We start from the raw sequence: 19,645 nt of genomic DNA on the forward strand, positions 1-19,645 counted from the left end.
TGTCCTTGGGTAAGACACTGAACCCCTAATGCCCCCAATAAGCAGGTTAGGTTCATTTCATAAAGAGTGGTAATAATCCAAAACAACAGTGCAAACCTGCTGCCCTTAACCCTCTGCACAAGTAAAGTATCCATTCATCTATTTTCTGGGCCTCTTATGATCACAAGGGTCGCAGGGGGTGCTATCTTCAGGCAGTGGGAATGGGGACATCCTGGACCGGTTGCCAGCCACTCACAGGCCACACAGAGACAGACAACTCACCTGCCCATTCACACCTAGGGACAATTTGGACTGGCCGATTTACTACACGCGCATGTTTTTGGAATGTGGCGGGAAACCAGAGTGCTCAAGGAAACCCACGCAGGCACAGGAAGCTGGAATCGAACCCTGGACCTCTGCACCATAGGGCTGCATGCTCACCACCCAACTGCCATGCCGCCAAATACGGTATATTCTGTTAATTTCATAGCATTTTTGATAACCCACAATGGCAGAAGGAGGAAACTAATTGGATTTGGTGGCAGATTTGCAGTATGCGAATGTCAAAGCAATTTTTAAGACAGACTATTTGAGAAAAGCTGGACATTAATGAGAAATCGCAACAGAGAAAAGGTTTTGTCCGCCACCTTGAGACCATGAACTGCAATCGGTACACCATGGGAAGTTAATCAAGCACCAACATTGCATTGCAGGTATTATAAATATGGTAGCTCTTACTCTGGTCTCAATTTCATGTGCCTAATGGCCTTAGGTATAAAAAATATAAGAGATATATAAGATTATCATTTGAAGATGCGCCATTACCTGGTGTGCTTTATTTTGTGCAAAATTGTAAATTCTTACCTGTTTATCATAAAATGTTGCTTATTTCCATAATATATTTTTCATAATCTATTATAGGTAAAATTTATTTCCCAAGTAAAAGGAATGGGTTGTTTTAGACTAAGGTAAGGAAATTATAATAGTTATACTTATTAGGGATGCAGCAAATTTTCAGCACCAAAAAAACCTTTGTCCAAAAATGGATTAAGTGCATTTTCGGTTTCCGTCCAAAGGAAAGAAAAATAATAACAATAAAAAATAAAAATACTAATAATATTATGCAGTTTTTCGCAGGATGCGGCTTCATATTTTATTTATTTATTTTTTGGCACGTGATAAGGTTGGAGAAAGCCATGGTCTACACAACTTTAGCTAATGTTTACATGGAAGCATGACAGAGCTAATGTGCTGCAGTTGACCAGTTTTTATCCGTAAACATGTACTTTGTTTGTGAAATTCAGTGCCTTTGTCTCCGAAGTCCACTGGCTGGCGCTAAGCATTGTCAAGAAGAGGTTAATTTACTATTATTATTATCACAATACGCTGGAAAATATGTGAGTGTGACTTGTCTTTTTTGCATTAAACTGTATAGACCACTATCACCATCATCAGTTCCCTCCGTCACCCGTTTTCTTATGACAATTGACTCTCCATTAAAGAAGAAATGACCAAAAAATATGTACTTATAAGAAAGGAGCAAAAGTTTTCCATCCCAAGAACTTTACTTAGAAAAAACAACTTGTTTATGTTTTTTGATTTTTGAATCTTTCAGCAGTTTTTTTTTCAACACTAAAAATGCCTTTTTAATGAGAATTTAATAAAAGAAATACTTGATATCAGAAGATGGTAAAATGCCTCTCATTCATTTGCCCTTTTATTGTACATTTTTAGGCAAATCAGTGCAAACTATATGTATTATTTGTTTAGCTCATTATTTGTATTTTTTATTTTTTTATTGGTTTTTCAACCAAGTGTTTGTGGTTTTTGGGCACACATTTTTATTTCGGTGAATCTCTGATAGCTAAAAAAATCAAAAATAGTAATAATAATAGGTAAAGGGACATCTCTTAATACTTGACCATTAGATGCCGCTGTAAAGTGTAGTACAACTGAAAATGAGTGCTACAAAACACAGTGACCAAACTGTATTATTTATCGTGAAAAAATATTTCCCCAGCTTTTCACAATTGTTTATGGGTTCTAGAGGTACCCTTTGCCGCAAGATGGCTGATAATCCTGTCAGTTCTCTCTATCTGAGCCTCAGGTTATGTAAAATGAAAATATCTTGACCCAAAAATATTTTTTTAAGTTACATTTATATGATAGGTTGTGTTTTTTAAAATTAAAATATGTTTTGAATGAATAAAGAGACACTAAATAATAGACAATGTCCCTTTCCAATAAGTAGATTTCTACAATCTTCCTTATGAGCCACTTTTTCTTATCCAGACCAGCAAAACCAAAACGACTTCAAATCCCATATAAACTCGCATAAGTAAACCACTAAACCTGCTTTAAAATAGCCACATACTTAAATAAATTTATACACAAAATATTAAACAAATTCTGTACCTTAACAACAGTAATTACTTAATTGAGTAGATAGTATGGACCAATTTATGGTAAGAAAGCTCTTAAATATGACATTTTAAAACCATTCACCGTACCTTCAATGGCAGACACTCTTACACTATTTTTGTAATTTGCGATTATTTCTTTCTTCAACTCAATCCTCGTTGCTTATGTCTTCCGCTTTTTTATACTCTTATCAATAACTTTTTTGAGACACATTATTATGAGCAAAAAAAGGAAATTTAACAAACAAAATCATGATAAAATGAGATGTGGTCCCTCTCAAAAGCAATTGGGACAGTGCCAATTATCTGAACAGGTTAAAAAGATTGAGCAAGGCATTATTGCCATCTGCTGTGTAATTGACTCTCCTTTTGGGTTCAGACCCAACACTGGTCTAGAAGTTTATTAAAAAAAAAAATGCTGCGTAGAGCGTGCCGTTTACAAAAAGAAAAACATTCACACACAACAGGGCTACGATAGGAGGGAGCTTTTCCCCCTTGAGGTACGCTAAAAACAAACGATTCTAAAGTGATGGGTTGTGACCCACTTTTGGGATGTGAACCTGCCCTCTGTTTTAGAAACAGCGGGTCAAAAATAAACGTGTTCTGATGTTCGCGGCGGCAAAGGGTAATACCCCCAAAGCTTTTTCAAATGTGTGTTTGTGTACCCCGGGGTTTGTTGTTGCACACCGCCTCAAATGCAATTGACTTCAATGTAACTCTGCGCTTTTTATAGACCCCTAAAGCAAAGATTCCTTGACGCTGATGACATTTCACTTCTTGTAGGTGGAATGACTTCACTATCTTTTTTTTCCACAGTCATGAAAAAAAAAGTCGGGAGTCAAAGATGAAGAGTATACGGTTCTCTCTCTGGAGTCACACTGATAAAAAAAAGCAGGTTCATGTTCTAAACACTTGGTCTTGATTTACACCTAGGCATCGTCTTAACTAATGGAAGAAAATAGCAAGGGGATACAAGCTACAGTGCCTTGCAAAAATATTCTCCCCCAATTACTTTTTGACATATTACAAAATTTTAGGCTGCAAACTAAAATAACTAAAAATATTTTCTAAGAATCATCAACATGTCAGAGACGATCAAGAAAATAAAACAGATGGATTCAACATTGTATATTGTGCAAACAAATGAGAAAATTAAAAAGTGGGCATTGGAAAAATATTGGCCTCCTTTGAGTTAATACTTTGTAAAACCTCCTTTTTCTGTGATTACAAACACAAGAATTTATGGGTATGTCTCTATAAGTTCTGCACATCTTAAAACATAAATATTTGCCCATTCTTCATTACAAAACAGCTCATGTTCCTTAAGGTTTAATGTTCACTGTTTGTGCACAGCATTGTTTTGATCTTTCCACAAATGCTCTATGGCAGGGGTGGCTAAGCCGGTCCTGGAGAGCCGCACGTCCTGCATGTTTTGGAGGTTTCTCTGCCCCAATACAGATGACGCCAATTTTCAGCTTGTTAGCAGGCTTTGTGAGAGCTTGATAACGATCCAGGTGGAACCAAAACATGCAGGGCGTGCAGCTCTCCAGGACCGGGTTAGCCACCCCTGCTCTATGAGATTGAGGTCTAGGCTTTGGCTTTGCCTTTATATTGTTAGTTTTAAACCATTCCGTTGCAGAAAAAGTGTACATTAGAACTATTTAATCTGGCTAAAGCAGTGACCTCCTGGAATAAGCCGGATGACACTGAAGGATTTTATACATTTTACTATGAATGATTTTATACGATTAAATACATATATATACATATTTATCGAGTGCAATGAAGATTTTCACTGAGTGGGCTTCAGGTCACGCTGTTCCAAATTCGAAACGTTTTGATAACACGACTCTGACGAAGGACGTCAGGCATTGTTTTGACAAATGCACGGTGTTGTTTTGAGTTTCTCCAGACATCGAGGCGAGGGTTGGACCCCATTTCATTGGCACGCCCATGGGAGGAGCCGGCACACCAGATTGTGAAAAAAACGTGGGCCGAGGGAGAAGCAGAAGATTGAGAGAGGCTTGACGGAGACTCGAGCGTCCCTATTTCAGCTAATTCGGCCATATATTCAATTAGCTTACTTAACTAAATTATTTAAGAAATTAAATCTGGTCCTGTGTGGAAATGCCGGTCTCTTGTTCATTTTTCCATCAAGAGACGAGCGCGCATTGTTAGGGAAATGTAGGTTGTGTTTGGTTAATGGAGTCAGATAACTAATTCGAACAATTTGGTAAACAGTACATTTTAATAATTAATTCCTAACAACACCATGAACATAATGGCGACTGCTGGAGAGACGGCTGACTACTGGAAAGCCAATAACCGGGGCAGTGAGGACTAGCAACCCAAACTGCAACGTCCGTGAGGGTGCACCCACAAAGAAGCTACAGAAAGCCCCAAGGAGCTATACTCCCAGGAGTGCCCAAGAGGGGGTGAGGGTGAATGAGCACTCCAACAGGATTGATAGCCTGGTGACAAAACTAAATTAAATATCAACAATGAGTGCAGTCTATCCATGTGCCAAAGTCTGCAATAACTCGAGTTGTCTGTAAATCCACCAGACCAAAATGGGATGCCTGACGAGGATGCGAGTGGTGCAAAGAAAATTTCTAAAACCTGGTGAAATGCAAGAGTGAACCCGCAGTGCCCAGACCCTCTACACACTGCAAGCCCAACCTTGCTATGGGCATTCTGAACAGCACCGGGTGTTGTGCTCAGCTGCTAACAAAGGAAGAGAGTGGCTCCATTTGACGAGGATCCGGAGCAAATTCTGGACGCTACTGCAGGAGTAAAAGTAGACCAGTAATTGCAGTCGATGTCCGCTACCATCATCAACATAAGGGAAACGGCTCAAGTTCCCAGAGAACATTGCGGTGAACACACTCAGGCCTGATATTGTCCTTGGGTCAGAAACAACGAGGCAAGTGGTCCTGCTAGAATTGACTGTTCTCTGTGAAGATAGGATGGAGGAGACTTTTTAAAGTACGAGAGAAAAGTATGAGGAATCAGCAGGCAAACGTTAAAGCAGGGGATAGAAGACCTGGTGCAATCCCATAGAGAAGACGACTTGCCGGTAGGTCTCTCATCAGAGCACTCAATGTGCTGGGAGTGAAAGGACTGCCCAACGTGCAAGCCATCAGGAACATCACGACTGTGGATCAAGCAAGACGACACGTGGTTACAGGCTCTTAAGACACGAGCAGGAACTTAATCAACTCCAGCTAGCTCCCCTGGGCGGGGTGTCTGTTGTGAGACCTGAAACACCCAGTGAACACAGGTGTCAACACTGATGATGTGTCTTAAGTTGCACAAAAAGTGTATATTAGAACTAGTCATTTAAGTCGACATTGGATCGTTCGGAAGTCATCAGGGAACTTTTGGAGTTAGTTGGCTGAGAGAACAGGGGTCCAATATTTTTGCAACACCTACTTTTTAGTTTTTTGTTGTACAGATGATATGAAATGTTGAAAAAAGTTTTGTTCCACTTCACGATTGCGTCCCACATATTGTTGATTCTTAAAAAATATGTTCAGTTTTTTAGCTTTAACTTTGAAGCCTGAAAGGAAGCAATATGACAAAATCTGGCACTACTTTCGCTCGGCACTGTATGTTTTAGTAAATAGTATGCTGTTTGAAATCTCCAGAGCAGCTGGTGTTTGCAACACTTCTCATTCCTGACCAAGCAAAACAAAGCCAAGGAAATGTTCTCAGCTGCCGGATCATTATAGATGTTTCTATGGTTTATCTTCCTGCCAAGAGTTGTTTGTGGATGCTTCACAGATATTGACTTTGGTTTCAATAATGACGTTTAATCACAACTTGCTGCGATGAGTTCCATCACTAATTTGTGTCTGAATCAACGCCGTGTGAAATAAACGCCTTGGGATTTTATTTTTATTTGTAAATCCATTTTATTTTTACACACAATCCTCTGAAATGGTTTATCAAATCCGTACTGATTTGAAGATTAGCTTGAAATAAACTCCTTAAGCAGTCACACCTAACAAATTGACTTTAACATTGAGCTAAAGCTGAGGTAAAGATTTTTTAAAAATCCAAATTTCTTTAACTCGTAGGTAAGCGGTAGGGTGCGTCATTAGAGGTGTCCTTAAACATTTGAAAATAGATTATTGTGTCTATTAGGCATGTGTTAACAATGCAAAATGGAGTATAAAGAGGTTCTATTTTTCCATCGCACCTATCTACTTTAATCTAACTTTTATTAATGCTGGTCTTAGACGTGCACGACATTAGGTGGGATAGGGGGTTGAAGAGTGACTCTATGCTCGTCATCACATTTTTCTTTCAATGAAGCATTGAAATGGTGAAAGTAAGAGAAGGCCTGTTTCAAATACAGTCGAAAAAAGAGTTTATAGGAGCGCTTCAAAAAAATGTACATACTTGAAACATAAACTGCGATCATGATTTTAAGCCAGGAGATGCCGGCAGATTCTCAAATCCCGGCCAGTAACCTTAACCTTTAAATCTGCATTAACTTTTAAGCTTATGAGTTAAAACCGTTTTAGAGCTTTACTTAAAATGGTAAAAGCATTCAACCTATTTGTTGCAACATTTTATTGTAATATGCTGTGCTCAATTATTTACATTGTATTATTCACATCAGAAAACAAAAAGGAAATAATGGTACGAAATAAAATAAGACATGTATTTCCTCATCATCCAATTTAAGAGCCCAGCCCAAGGTAAAATAAGTAACACAATTTTGTAAATACTTGTACCCTTAAAATTGCATTCCCCTCACACATTATATTACATCGTTTTTTCTGTGTATCTATTTTATTTTTTGAGGGAAGGAATTAAAAAAACAACAGACTCCACAACAACAAGCAAACCTATAAATGGTTTGCTTGTTGTATATATGTATATATATATATATATATATATATATATATATATATATATATATATATATATATATATATATATATATATATATATCTTGTCCCCTTTTCTCTTGTTTTTCATGAAGCATTAATGTGTACTGCACTTTAGACCTACATTCAACATTCAATAGCTACATTTTGTCTTCACGTGGACTTATTTTATTTATATAATTTATTAAACAGGATATTCATAAAATGTTGTGCAAGAAAAATATCCTTCCGAGCTAGAACAATTGCATTTTCAGTTATTCTGTGTACATTATCAAATTTAGTGCTTAAAAACAAACTAAGAAGAACCCTAACCCTAACGATCTTATTTTGCTATAACTGTCAGTGTCTTTGAGCCAATTTGATGAAATGATCAAATCAAAGCAAATATAAACTGAAAAAACACATAGAAATGTAGATATCTGATTGTACACTTATTTACAGATGCAAATTTGAAAAAAATTGGATAGGTCTGCATTCTCTTTTTTACTCGTTTACTGACAAGCTATTGGATCTGCGACTATCGGTAGACAGAAAAAAATAAAATCAATCTGATTTTTCCTCCAAGTCCAGCCCCTCCGCCAATGGTTTGACCAAATGTGGCCCGCCCCTGATGTAGAGACTGTTCTAATCAAATACATTTCTACGACACCTTCAAAAAACATACAACAGAGAAGCAAAGTAAAGAGAGAAAAAAGACACACAAATACTCATTAACAGAAAAATGGTAAATGGTCTGCATTTCTATAGCGCTTTTGAAGTCAATGAAGACCTCCCAAAGCTCTTTACAATGTGCTTCACACTTAACCATTCACACACCAATAGCGGCTATGCAGCCATGCAAGGCGCCTACCTGCTTATTGGGGGCATTAGGGATTCAGTGTCTAGGACACTCTAGACAGCATATAACACGGAGGAGCTGGGAATTGAATCTGCAACCTCTTGATCCCAAGACGAGCGCTCTACCTCCTGAGCTAATGCCAAGAGTTTCATATTAAAACTTTAAAATGCAAATTCAATATTTTTGTATTCGGATTTTGAACAAATGTTTACGGTTCTAAATGGGTTTAAGTGTCATATAAGAGTTTCAAATCAAGGTTAGGATAATGAAGTAGGATTTTAAATAAAAGTTTTCATTTTGGAGTCTACGGCAAATGCCGGATTACTGTTTTTATGTGGTTTTCCAGGCGAATATAGGGTTCAAAATTATCAGGCCGGTTTTGGGTTTATATAGAAGTTTCAAAAGAATTAAATATTTTACATTGGAGTTAAACAGGGTTTCATTAGTTTGGAAAACTTTCAAAATTTGTCACGACCAGCACAGTGGAGACCCAATCGCGTAACGTTTCTCACAAGTTTTATTGAATAGAAATAGGAAGGGCTACGCCCACGATCCGGTGCTCGCTGGGCGCGGGGAGCAAGTCGCTCTCGCAATCGGATTGCGATCCGAATACGGAAGTGGATCTTCCCTAGCGGGCGATGGGGGAGTCAGGGACGGAAAAACAGATCGATAGTCGGGACAGGAGAGCAAAAACGTGGTCAGGGTTGGAAATGGGTTGTAAGCCGGGACAGGAGAGGAGACATTGTCAGGATCAAAACAGGTCGTAGTCGGAGACAAACGGGGAGATCAGGAATGGGCAGGTGGAAAAACGGGTGCAAAACACAACTTCGATGACAGAGATAAGGAAATAAACAAAATGGTTCACTTACTCACTCAATTTCCTAGTGCCACCCAAGGTTGGATTGCCGTTGAATTATAATACTGCAGAGCAATTGTATCCAATAATTCCATTAATAAAAGTCATATTATCAATGTTGGGACAATTTTCCTGCCTTTTAGAAAAATTCATTCAATCGCAGAAGTTTCTCTAAAATTGGGAGAACTGGTGCCAGCCAATTTCTGACATTTTGACTCATTTTTGAAGGCCTACATAAAATTTAGTTTTTTAGTTATACAGGCATATTTAAATAAAGCCTCGTCTTCCATTAGAAAAAAAAAACGTTTGTTTCTAGCGTTTACCGTTTTTTAGAAAACATCAGTCGAACATCGAAGTTCCTTGATAAGTTTCCAAGAAATATGCATTTCAAGCAGAACTTTCACTTTGGTGTTTTGTTTCTTTGTTTTTTTGCATTTGTGAAACTTCCAATTTTCAAACATTGCTGTCCACAAACAGCACAGGGGGACATTTGATGCAAAAGAACAGCTTATTGCAAAAACAGTGAACTGATGCACTCACACTATCTCGGTCACCATGGCGATTACTTTCCCTCGGACGACTGCGTTCCCACAGACGCGTGTACGATCAACCCTCTCTGAGCAAACGATGACGATGGGAATATGAAATGAAATGAAATGATCTGCATCTATATAGCGCTTTTCAAGTCAAGACTTCCCAAAGCGCTTTACAGTGTGCTTCACATTTCCCAATAGCGGCCGTGCAGCCATGTAAGGTGCTAACCTGCTTATTGGGGGCATTAGGAGTTCATTGTCTTACCCAAGGACACTATGTCATCTTTTTTAAAAGAAACAAGCCCTGTTGAAGGGTTACCTTCCTATCACTATTTTTCCATGTCTAAACACACTGCTTCACAACGCCTACTCGCCATATGGGGCCACCAACAAACTCTCAAGCGCTGGATGCAGGAAGCGAAACTAGAAAATGGGGCCTTTCTTAGTGTGTGGACAAAGATCTGATCAAAGCCTCTTCTGCTAAATAATGGTGATTTATCATACTGTAACCATTTCCAAAGGCTTGATACCTACTGCGGAGCTATGTCAAAGCCTTTGTTGTAGTTTTTTTTAAATTAAAAAAAAAAAAAAAACATTACGTTTCGGCACTCAGGGACAGTGCGTCTGAAAACGTATTAATGCGTTTTGGTATTGAATGAGTTAAGTGAATAAGGGAGTCCTCTCGGCTACATTTCAGACGGATGTAAGGAGATGAATAAAATCTATAAATATGTTGTGCTCAAATATTGATTAGTAGAAAGAGTTAAAGATTAAGGTATCAGGACCAGAACGGAGACAGGACCCACTTGCGTTACGTTTCTCTCAAGGAAAGGGTTGCACCCACGTTCAGGTGATCGCTGGGCGCGGGAAGCAGGTCGCTCTGAACGCGGAAGTGGGACTTCCGTGGCGAGCAATGGCGGTGTCGGGAACGGAAAAAAAGGGGCAGTAGCGGTACAGGAGAGCAAAAAACGTGGTCCGGATTGAAAACGAGTTGAAAGCCAGGAGAGGAGAGTAGACGTGGTCAGGATCAAAAAACGGGTCGAAGCCGGGGAACAAAAGGGAACAAAAAAAGGTGGGAGTCAGGGTCGCAAAACGCTTGCCTAGAGTAAAAAGAGGTTCTCAGATGGATTGACAACAGGTGCCAGAAAGGGGTGGGTTTAATTAGGGACAGGGAGCCAATCAGAGTCCGAGGCAGTTGGCGCCAAATGAGCGGGCACAGGTACTTTGCATCAGTAATCATGACATTGGGTTAATGTGAGTAAAGCAAAAGTTAACTTAGCTTTAAAAGTTCCAAAACAATGAACATCTGGTCTCACTTTATGTTTGATTGTTTTATTTGCCATGTCCCTCAACATGCACCATAAAGTTTGCTTTTGTCTAAGAGGAAAAAGCCTCTCAAATCTGAGAGCACAATCGTAAATGACTGCACAGATGCGCCGCGTAAGGGTCATGCAATTTGCTGTCCTTTTTAATATTGACATGCTGAATCCAGAGTAAATGGAAGACAGATGATTAAAAAAAAACTGTAATCTTTGAAATCTCTCACATACAATCACACTCACAGCGTCCCATTTTCCCTTTAGACCCAAGGTGCTCATTCTTAAAAGCCACCTTGAAATACAGAAGCCCTGCATTGTGGCGCTTGTTGAACACTAAAATGTGTTTTCCTAGAGGGAGCGATGTCTTTAATAATATATTTGTCCTATGTTATCTTTCATTTTTATTATTGTATTATTGTAGAATAAGAATAATGATAATACAGTGGCAACAAATTATTTTGAATATGTATGCTCCCCTACTTACAACCTTTGGATAGATTCGAAAAAAATTTCGGGATGTCGAAAAATATCCGTACATTGTTGTAAGTCATATATTGTATTGTATTTTCCAAGTACAGGACATTACTGTTCAGATTCAGATTCAGATTCAGATCTACTTTATTGTCATTCTAGTACACGTGTATACAGAACGAAATGTCGATACATCTGACCCGCACAGTTTCCTCGAATGTACAGATATAAGTAAAAGTTGTATTGTATTATGGCTACGTATAGTATTTTACCATACCATAGTGCCGATAGTGCAAGAGGAGTAGCTAACCAGATGTGCAAAATGGGCATTCAGGTTAACAAGTCAGGTAAACACTAACATTAACACTGTAACAGTAACGCTGTAAGTACAATAGTGCAGAGAGCAAATGTGCAAGGAGTGGCAAGCTATAAAGAACTGCCAGTAGTGCAAAAAGTCAGATTAGCAGCCGTTAAGATTTAGGTTAACTATATGTTAGATTGACCATTTAACAGTCTAATGGCCAGGGGGACTAGACTACTGCGGAACCTGGTGGTCCTGCACCGCACACTGCAGTACCTCTTCCCAGAGGCTAGCAGAGTGAACAGTCCATGATGGGGGTGAGAGGGGTCCCCGATAATGTTCTTAGCATGGGATAGGCAGCGCTTCTGGCCAATGTCCTGAATGGAGGGAAGTGTAGTCCCGATTATTTTCTCTGCTGTCCTCGTTACCCTCCTCACACTACCCCAGTCGGTAGCGCTGCAGCCTCCACACCACACAGAGATACAGCTGGTCAGGATACTCTCTATGGTGCCCCTGTAGAATGTGATGAGGGAGGGTGGGGGCAGGTGGGCTCTCCTCATCCTCCGCAGGAAGTACAGGCGCTGCTGTGCCCTCTTAACCAGTGATGCAGTGTTCACGGACCAGGTGAGTTTGTTTGTAATGTGCACCCCTAGGAACTTGATACTGCTGACAACCTCCACAGCCTTGTTGTTGATGCAAAGTGGGGCATGGTTGGGCTGGTTTTTCCTAAAGTCGACAATGATCTCTTTAGTTTTGTCAACATTCAGGACCAGGCTGTTGTCCCTGCACCAGGCCACCAACTGCTCCACCTCCTCTCTGTAGGCCAGGTCGTTGTCGTCCCTGATGAGGCCCACCACTGTTGTGTCGTCAGCATAATTCACGATGTGGTTTGTGGCGGACCTAGGGACGCAGTCGTGTGTCATGAAGGTGAACAGCAAGGGGCTCAGGACACAGCCTTCGTGCTCTTTAACCAGTCCCTCAAAGCACTTCATTATGATAGGAGTCAGTGCAACGGGCCGGTAATCGTTGAATGATAAGATCTGGGGTTTCTTTGGCACAGGGATGATGTTGGCAATGTTGTGCTTCTTTCCGCCACTACCGGCATGTGGTGGCGCTGTAAGAGGTCACACAGCATCCACCCCGAAGAAATCCGCTTCCTTTTCCTAGATCATGTGTAAAAATTCTATACTTTATCTCCAGCGTGCTAAGAACTTAGATATTTTTATTGTTTGATATCTCGTGCATCCGTTCAATAAGTGTAAAATAGAGGCAAGCTGTTTCATTTGAAATGAAAGTGGAATATGGAAGCTTGAAGCGGTTGAGAAAATGGTCAGATTTTTTGGCCACTATTTACCACGGAGGAGGAAGTAGCCGAACTCTTGAAGCCCTATTTCCAAAAGTAAGTTAAACTTAACTTAATTTATCTTTATCAAGCATATTATTTAATGTTTTTTTTTATTTTTTAGTACAAAACAATACAGGTTGCTTTTACAAGCCGAGATATTTTCAAAGAATCAAGATTGTCCAAGAAAATGTGTTCTACATCTACACTGCATACAAATAAAGTGCAGATAAAATAAGGGCTGCACGATTAACAAAATCCAATTGATGGAATGCTTTGCCCCCTGAGATTAAATCTGCAACCTCGGTAGAACTGTTTAAATCTAGGCTTAAACACATTTATATCCCATAGCTTATGAATGGCCTAAAGTAAATTTCATGTTGACAATATCTGTATATTATTTGTTATTGCAACATCCATTGCAGCCTGGTCATCCTGGAAGGTGGAAAACCTCATGAGAGGTCCCTTCTCAAGATTACTTCTTTTTTTTTTTCCCTTGCCCTCATGTAGGTTTTAGATGAGGGGATGGTGTAATAATAGTCTGTGGTTTGCGATCTTCTATGGTCTGCGCAGATCTCTTAGACTCATTGTTATTAAGGGCTATACAAATAAATATGACCTCTCTTGACTAACGTAAAACACTGCATATTTTTAAAATTCATGGTCGGTTATATGATTGATGGAGTGTTTGGCCATCTAGAATGGCTTTATATGATAGACTCTATCATATAAAGCCATTCTAGATAGAGCAAACGCGCTGGTGTTTCCACTTGCTGGCTTTTTTCATCCTCGCACTCGCTATTTCGGTTAATTAGTTTATTGGTTAATCAACATGTTTATGTATAGTTGATTGGATAATAAACATTGTATTGTCTCGCCGCTGTGCTCCTACCAGCCCTGGAGGGGTGGGGGGAGTAGCTGAACGATGGAATCCACTTTATTCTATAGTGAAATTGTATCCATGGATGTAACCAACCTGTTTTGCCGGGTGCTCGAGGACCCCACATTCAACCCAGGCAACCCCAAATAGAAAGAAAGAAAGAAAAAAAATCTTGATAAAGAAAAGGATCAGCTTTAATATAGTGAAAAACGCTCGATTCAAAAAAGAAAAAAGGAAAACGAAAATGTGAACAACGCAGCATTAGATATACTCCACTGCCTTGAGATAGTTCCATCTATTTAATTCCTAGCACTGCTGTGGAGCTAGGGTCCTGGTAAAACTAGAACAAATCAGAATTTCAACAAGAAAACTTCTGATTAAACATGTCCCACTGTTCTGTGTTATATTTTTGAATTCGATTTACAAAATAAGATCTGAAAAACATTAAGAATCATGGTAAAACTATAAATAATGTGAAAAAGTATAAATAATTCTGTATTTTGCATGGGCTTTACTTAGAATAAAGGGACGATGTGTATCATTTGACCACTAGAGGTTGCTGTATTGTGTAGTGCAACTAAAAAATAGTGCAAGGTATAAATCAAACTATGGAGACTCAAAGTGACCAAAATGCACAATTTTAACTTAAATTTCTTGCCCAGGCTTTTTTGAGGTTTTTACTTACCCTTGGCAACAAGATGGCTGACAATTAGCTAATGAAATGCAAATTTCTCAAGCAAGGAGTATTTGTTTAAAGATGCACGTTTATTTTATAGTTGATGTATTTTGGATTCTTCTTTAAATCAATGTTCTTTGTCATTAATGGTTTTTTTCTACCACTAGGAGGTGACAAATAATACAATTATATCCGTGATTTAAACATGTGATTTTTAATCGTACGCATGAATGAGCAGGACTTTTAGATCTTGAGTAAAACGCAAATACATTTATGAATCCGAACAATATGCGTCTAAGTAGTTTTGAGAGCAATCTCTCATGTTGAAAGTGTTGGGTAAAAATGGCAGAAATTTGTAGCTTTCTTATTTTCAGTTGCAGGAAGTTCTTCCCATTACAATTTACCACTGGGAAACACTACCTTATTATTTTGCACGGCCCATAATGGTTGGTAGGTTGGTTGGATCCATTAACCACGAGGGTCCTAGGGGCAGCATTTCCTGTGGTGTGTCTTGGGCAAGTCCAGCCTGGTGGCTCCCACCCCTCCCTAGGCAAAATCAATATGTAATCTTTGCACAAATACAGCTTTCATAGCTGGTTAGGTTTAGCGTACACCTGTCCTCAAGGGCGCGAGCTGTAAGGGGAGAAGACGCATCATAGGACAATGTCATACATACTAATGCCGGCTGCCGTCAATCACGAGGGGAGTAATACAACTGCAAAGCGAAGCGACCAAAGAGCAGAGCGAACCTCATTTTTAAGCAAAATTGTGAAACATGGCAACAACTTTAAGCAGTTACAAGCACTTCAACCAACATTTAAGCACTTTTCAATGTTTTAAAACACAACAATAAAATTGAACCCAGAAGCTGCTGGTGTCCTTTAGCAGAGATACAGTAAAGAACATTCTGGCATACAGCACTACGGTGTGGTAAGCTGGGAGCCGAGCTGCAAAAAGAAAACCATTACAGTGTCATCAACACAGTCCATAAAATCATCGGCTGCTCTCTGCCCACGGTCTTTTTGGGAAAATGCAGCCAGTTTTCACATTTACTACGGAGGAAACAAAGATGCCGTCACGAGTCACTCCAAGGTCAAGTCAAGTCATATTTTTTTGTTTTCTTTCTGTCATGGTTTCTTCATTTAGATCAAATTAGTGTTAGTTGTTAAGTTTTTCCTTGCCCCCGTGTAGATTTCAGATCAGGGGATGTTGTAATGGTGGTCTGCAGTCTGTGCAGCCCTTCGAGCCTTCTTGTGATTAAAGGCTATTCAAATAAACAAGACTTGACTTGACTAGAAGGTATCTGTCGTCAAGCCTGTGTCAAAGGTAAGTAAATGTCCACAAAGTGTTTATAGCAAGGCATTACTATCATTTTGAATACATTTATATATCAGTATTATTTACATATCCATGTTAAGAACTAAATTGTGGGTTAAATACACCTTTTATTTTATTAAAAATAGGGTTTTTCATATGGGCCAGAACAGATTAACGAGTTTACCTTTAGTTTCTTTGGCCAAAATTAACTTGAGCAAATCGAAAACTAAGCCAGCCTCCAACCTGGAACGGATTAAATTTAAAAGCTGAAGCAGAAACGAAAACATGTAAGAAGTCCACCAAAAAGCAACATCCTCAATTACCTTGCACTAAACGATTCAAATCGAATCGTCGAATCGAATCGTTCCACTTTATCATGGAAGCACCTCGAAAATGTATGAAATTTCATTTCTGATCTGTCATATGTTATCAATATAATTAGTTATTGATCGGACATGTGTCAAAGTGCCCTTGAGCAAGGCCAAAACTGCATAACACACATGAGCTCTCTGTGCATTTAGAGCAGGTGAAAGTTGAGATTCCGTTGATAAATGTTTTAACAACTTTAAAGTCCAACCCGTTTATCTGAGGAGACGTGTTAAACATAGGAACCCCCCTGCGCCCCCTCAAAAAAACATCTTCTCACACACCCCCATCTTGTGGTTGCTTGGCAAAAGGCGTGCGTGCACAGAGTTGCCAGTCTGCATTTTGATCTCACACTTAAGGGTTGGGGGGGGGTGGTCGGGAACAAATCATAAATGTTTTTGGGGTCTTTTGCTTCCAACGAAAAGGGAAAACAAGTGAAAACGCTGGGGGCCTCGTCGAAACAGCAAATGACGCACATGACGCCGAGTCTAAGGAAAAGCGCCAACAATAAATGCGCGCGCCCACGTGATGAGTCGCTGCGCTGCCATTCAATCATTTGAACGACGCACGCGTCCGTTTTCGCGCAACGACCGCTGCGTTTGGGTCCAAAGTGCCTCACTGTGGCTCAAAGCTTCACATTCAACGGGTCGATCCCCGGAAAATCAAAGGCGTACACGCGCTGTTAATAGATCATTTGGGGACGAGTGAAGCGCAGTAAATGACGGCATGAACAGCGTGCGTCAAAACGGGTCTCCGCATTTTTGTCTCGAGAATTCTTACCTCAGCCCTTTCAACTCCCTTGTGCGGGTCCACGCAGACGTGCATCTAAATCCCAGTCCGCTAAATGAATAACTGCGAAATCCAAAGTGATGGAGCTTCTCCACAACTCTTATCAATCCTGCAGGATGGCGCGTGCGGCAAGACGAGAGGCGCGCTTAGTTGTGAAGGGCGCAGATGAGGTTCAGTGAGTCACTGCAGCGACACTGAAAGCGATGGAGAACAACTGGGATGCCAGCCAGCCAGCTAGTCAATTGGCGGGACAAGATCAGCCAGGCGGAAAGAAGCTCTCTCTCTCTCTCCCCCTCTCTCTCTCTCTCTCTCTCTCTCTATTTCACTATCTCGCTCTACCTCATTCAACTTTCTCTCCCTCTCTCTTTCCTTCTTTCTCTCTCTCTCCCCCTCTCTCTATCTCTCTGTTTCTCTCTCTTTTGCTCCCTCTCTCTCTCTCTCACTATCCCTCTCGTATGCTCTCTCCATCTCTCTCAATGTCTGTCTGTCTCTCTCTCTCTCTCTCCACTCACTCCCTCTCTCTCCCCCCTCACTCTCTCACTCTTTCTTCTCTATCTCTTCCTCCCCCTATCTCTCTCCACGTCTGTCTGTCTCTCTCTCTCTCTCTCTCTCGCTATGTCTGTCTGTCTGTCTCTCTCTCTCTCTCTTTCTGTATTTCACTATCTCGCTCTATCTCATCCAACTTTTTCCCTCTGTGTTTTTCTATTTTTTCGCCCTTTCTCTCTTTCTGTCTTCTGCTCTCTCTGTGTATCCTCTCTTTCTCTTCCCTTCATCTCGCTCACCCGTCTTTTCTGTCTTTCTTTCACTCACACACACAGTTTCACTATCTCACCCCACTCGCTCTCACTCTTATCCATCTTTCTCTCACTCTCTTTCTCGCTCTACCGTCTCCCTATCTCTCCCCCCTCACTCTCATACTCATATTCATCTCTCTATCTCTTGCTCTCTCTCTTTCTTTCTCTCTCTCTCTATTTCACTTTCTTGCTCTATCTCATCCAGTTTTTCCCCTCCTCTTTCCTGTCTCTCTCTCTCTCTGTCTCTCTCTCTCTCTCTCTCTCTGTCTGTCTCTCTGTTTGTCTCCCTCTCTCTCTCTCTCTCTCTCTCTCTCTCCTCTCTCCCCCTCTCTCTCCTCCCTTATTCTCTCACTCTGTCTTCTCTCTATCTCTTCCTCTCTCCCTTTCTCACTCTCTCTCTCTCTACCCTCCTCCTCTCTCTCCTCCCTTATTCTATCACTCTATCTTCTCTCTATCTCTTCATCTCTCCCTTTCTCTCTCTCTCTCTCTCTCTGCTCTCTCCCTCTCTCTCCTCCCTTATTCTCTCACTCTATCTTCTCTCTATCTCTTCCTCTCTCCCTTTCTCTCTCTCTATATCTCTCTATTGTATGCTCTCTCTTTCTATTTCTGTCTGTCTGTGTGTGTCTCTCTCTCTTTCTCTCTCTCTCTCTCTATTTCACTATCTCGCTCTATCTGATCCAGCTTTTTCTCTCTCTGTTTTTCTCATTTTTTCTCCCTCTCTCTCTTTCTGTCTCCCCTGCTCTCTCTGTGTCTCCTCTCTTTCTCTTACCTACATCTTGCTAACCCGTCTTTTTTATCATTCTTTCACTCACACACACACACACCGTATTTCACTATTTCACCCGTCTTGCTCTATCTCATCGGACACTTTCTCTCTTGCTCTTTCTCTCTCTTCCATCTTGCTCACCCGTGTTTTCTATCTTTCTCTCTTACACGCACGCACACTATTTCACTATTTCACCTGTCTTGCTCTATCTCATCCGACTTAGCCAGGCGCAAAGAAGCTCTCTCTCTCTCTCTCTCTCTCTCTCTCTCTCTCTCTCTCTCTCTCTCTCTCTCTCTCTCTCTCTCTATCTATCTATCTTGCCCCTCTCTTGTTTATTTAATAACTGAGCTTGTTTTCTTCAACAGTTACAACTTCCAAAAAATACCTATTTGAAACTTTGCAAACATTAAAAACCATGAGAATATTAGTGACTGTTGTAAAAACAAACAAATAACACGTGTATATTTGTCTCACACAAAGCACCTTATTTAGATCATCAGGATCGCTGTCTCGTTTCCCCACAGCTTGCTGAACAACTAAGTGTGTTTGGACTGATAAATTATATTTCAAATATTAGTTGAATTCCTGATGTTCTTGCGACCATACGACAGACGTTTCAAAACTCCTACTTTAGGGATGTTTTTCGGCAGGAGTCATTTTATCCTACACTGTCTACAAGGCCTCCCAAAACATCTAAGCATGGCATGTGAAGAGTGGAAGCGTGGGGGGCTTGTCACAGAAGATTCCCCCCTGCCAGTTGTGGCCTATGGCAGCATAACTAAAGGATGACTCAGGACAATTTTGAGTCAACCATGACAATAAAAGCAAGCTATTAAGTCTGCTCTTAAAAAGTAGGAGGGTCTGGCCCACTGCCTCCTGGACAAAATCGGGTTGCAGTGGAGAAAAGCCGTGTAATTTAAGTTCCTGCCGAACATTCAATAAGTATTTACTACAGGTAAATATGAACCCAGGGAGCAGAGAGGATGGTACATTGCCTGCTGCAAACTCAAGTGACACAGCAAAACGGACTGAACAGTCACAAAAAGTGAGAACTGATGGCACCTTTGGATTTGTAACACCTATTTTAAAAATGCTCCCTT

General features: G+C 40.4%; 1 protein-coding gene across 1 annotated transcript in view; it reads right to left on the bottom strand.

The window, feature by feature from the left end:
* The window catches only part of LOC148369473 (neuroligin-4, X-linked-like), a 141,659-nt gene extending 124,468 nt beyond the window's left edge, over positions 1-17,191 (bottom strand). The window contains exon 1 of the mRNA XM_088331498.1: positions 16,977-17,191. The gene's annotated coding sequence lies outside the window, so the exon portion shown is untranslated. The remainder of the gene's footprint in view (positions 1-16,976) is intronic.
* Between the last annotated feature and the right edge of the window lie 2,454 nt (positions 17,192-19,645).

This window comes from Urocampus carinirostris, chromosome 3 (assembly GCF_059441175.1).
Source record: "Urocampus carinirostris isolate Australia breed hairy pipefish chromosome 3, RoL_Ucar_1.0, whole genome shotgun sequence".
NCBI lineage: Eukaryota > Metazoa > Chordata > Actinopteri > Syngnathiformes > Syngnathidae > Urocampus > Urocampus carinirostris.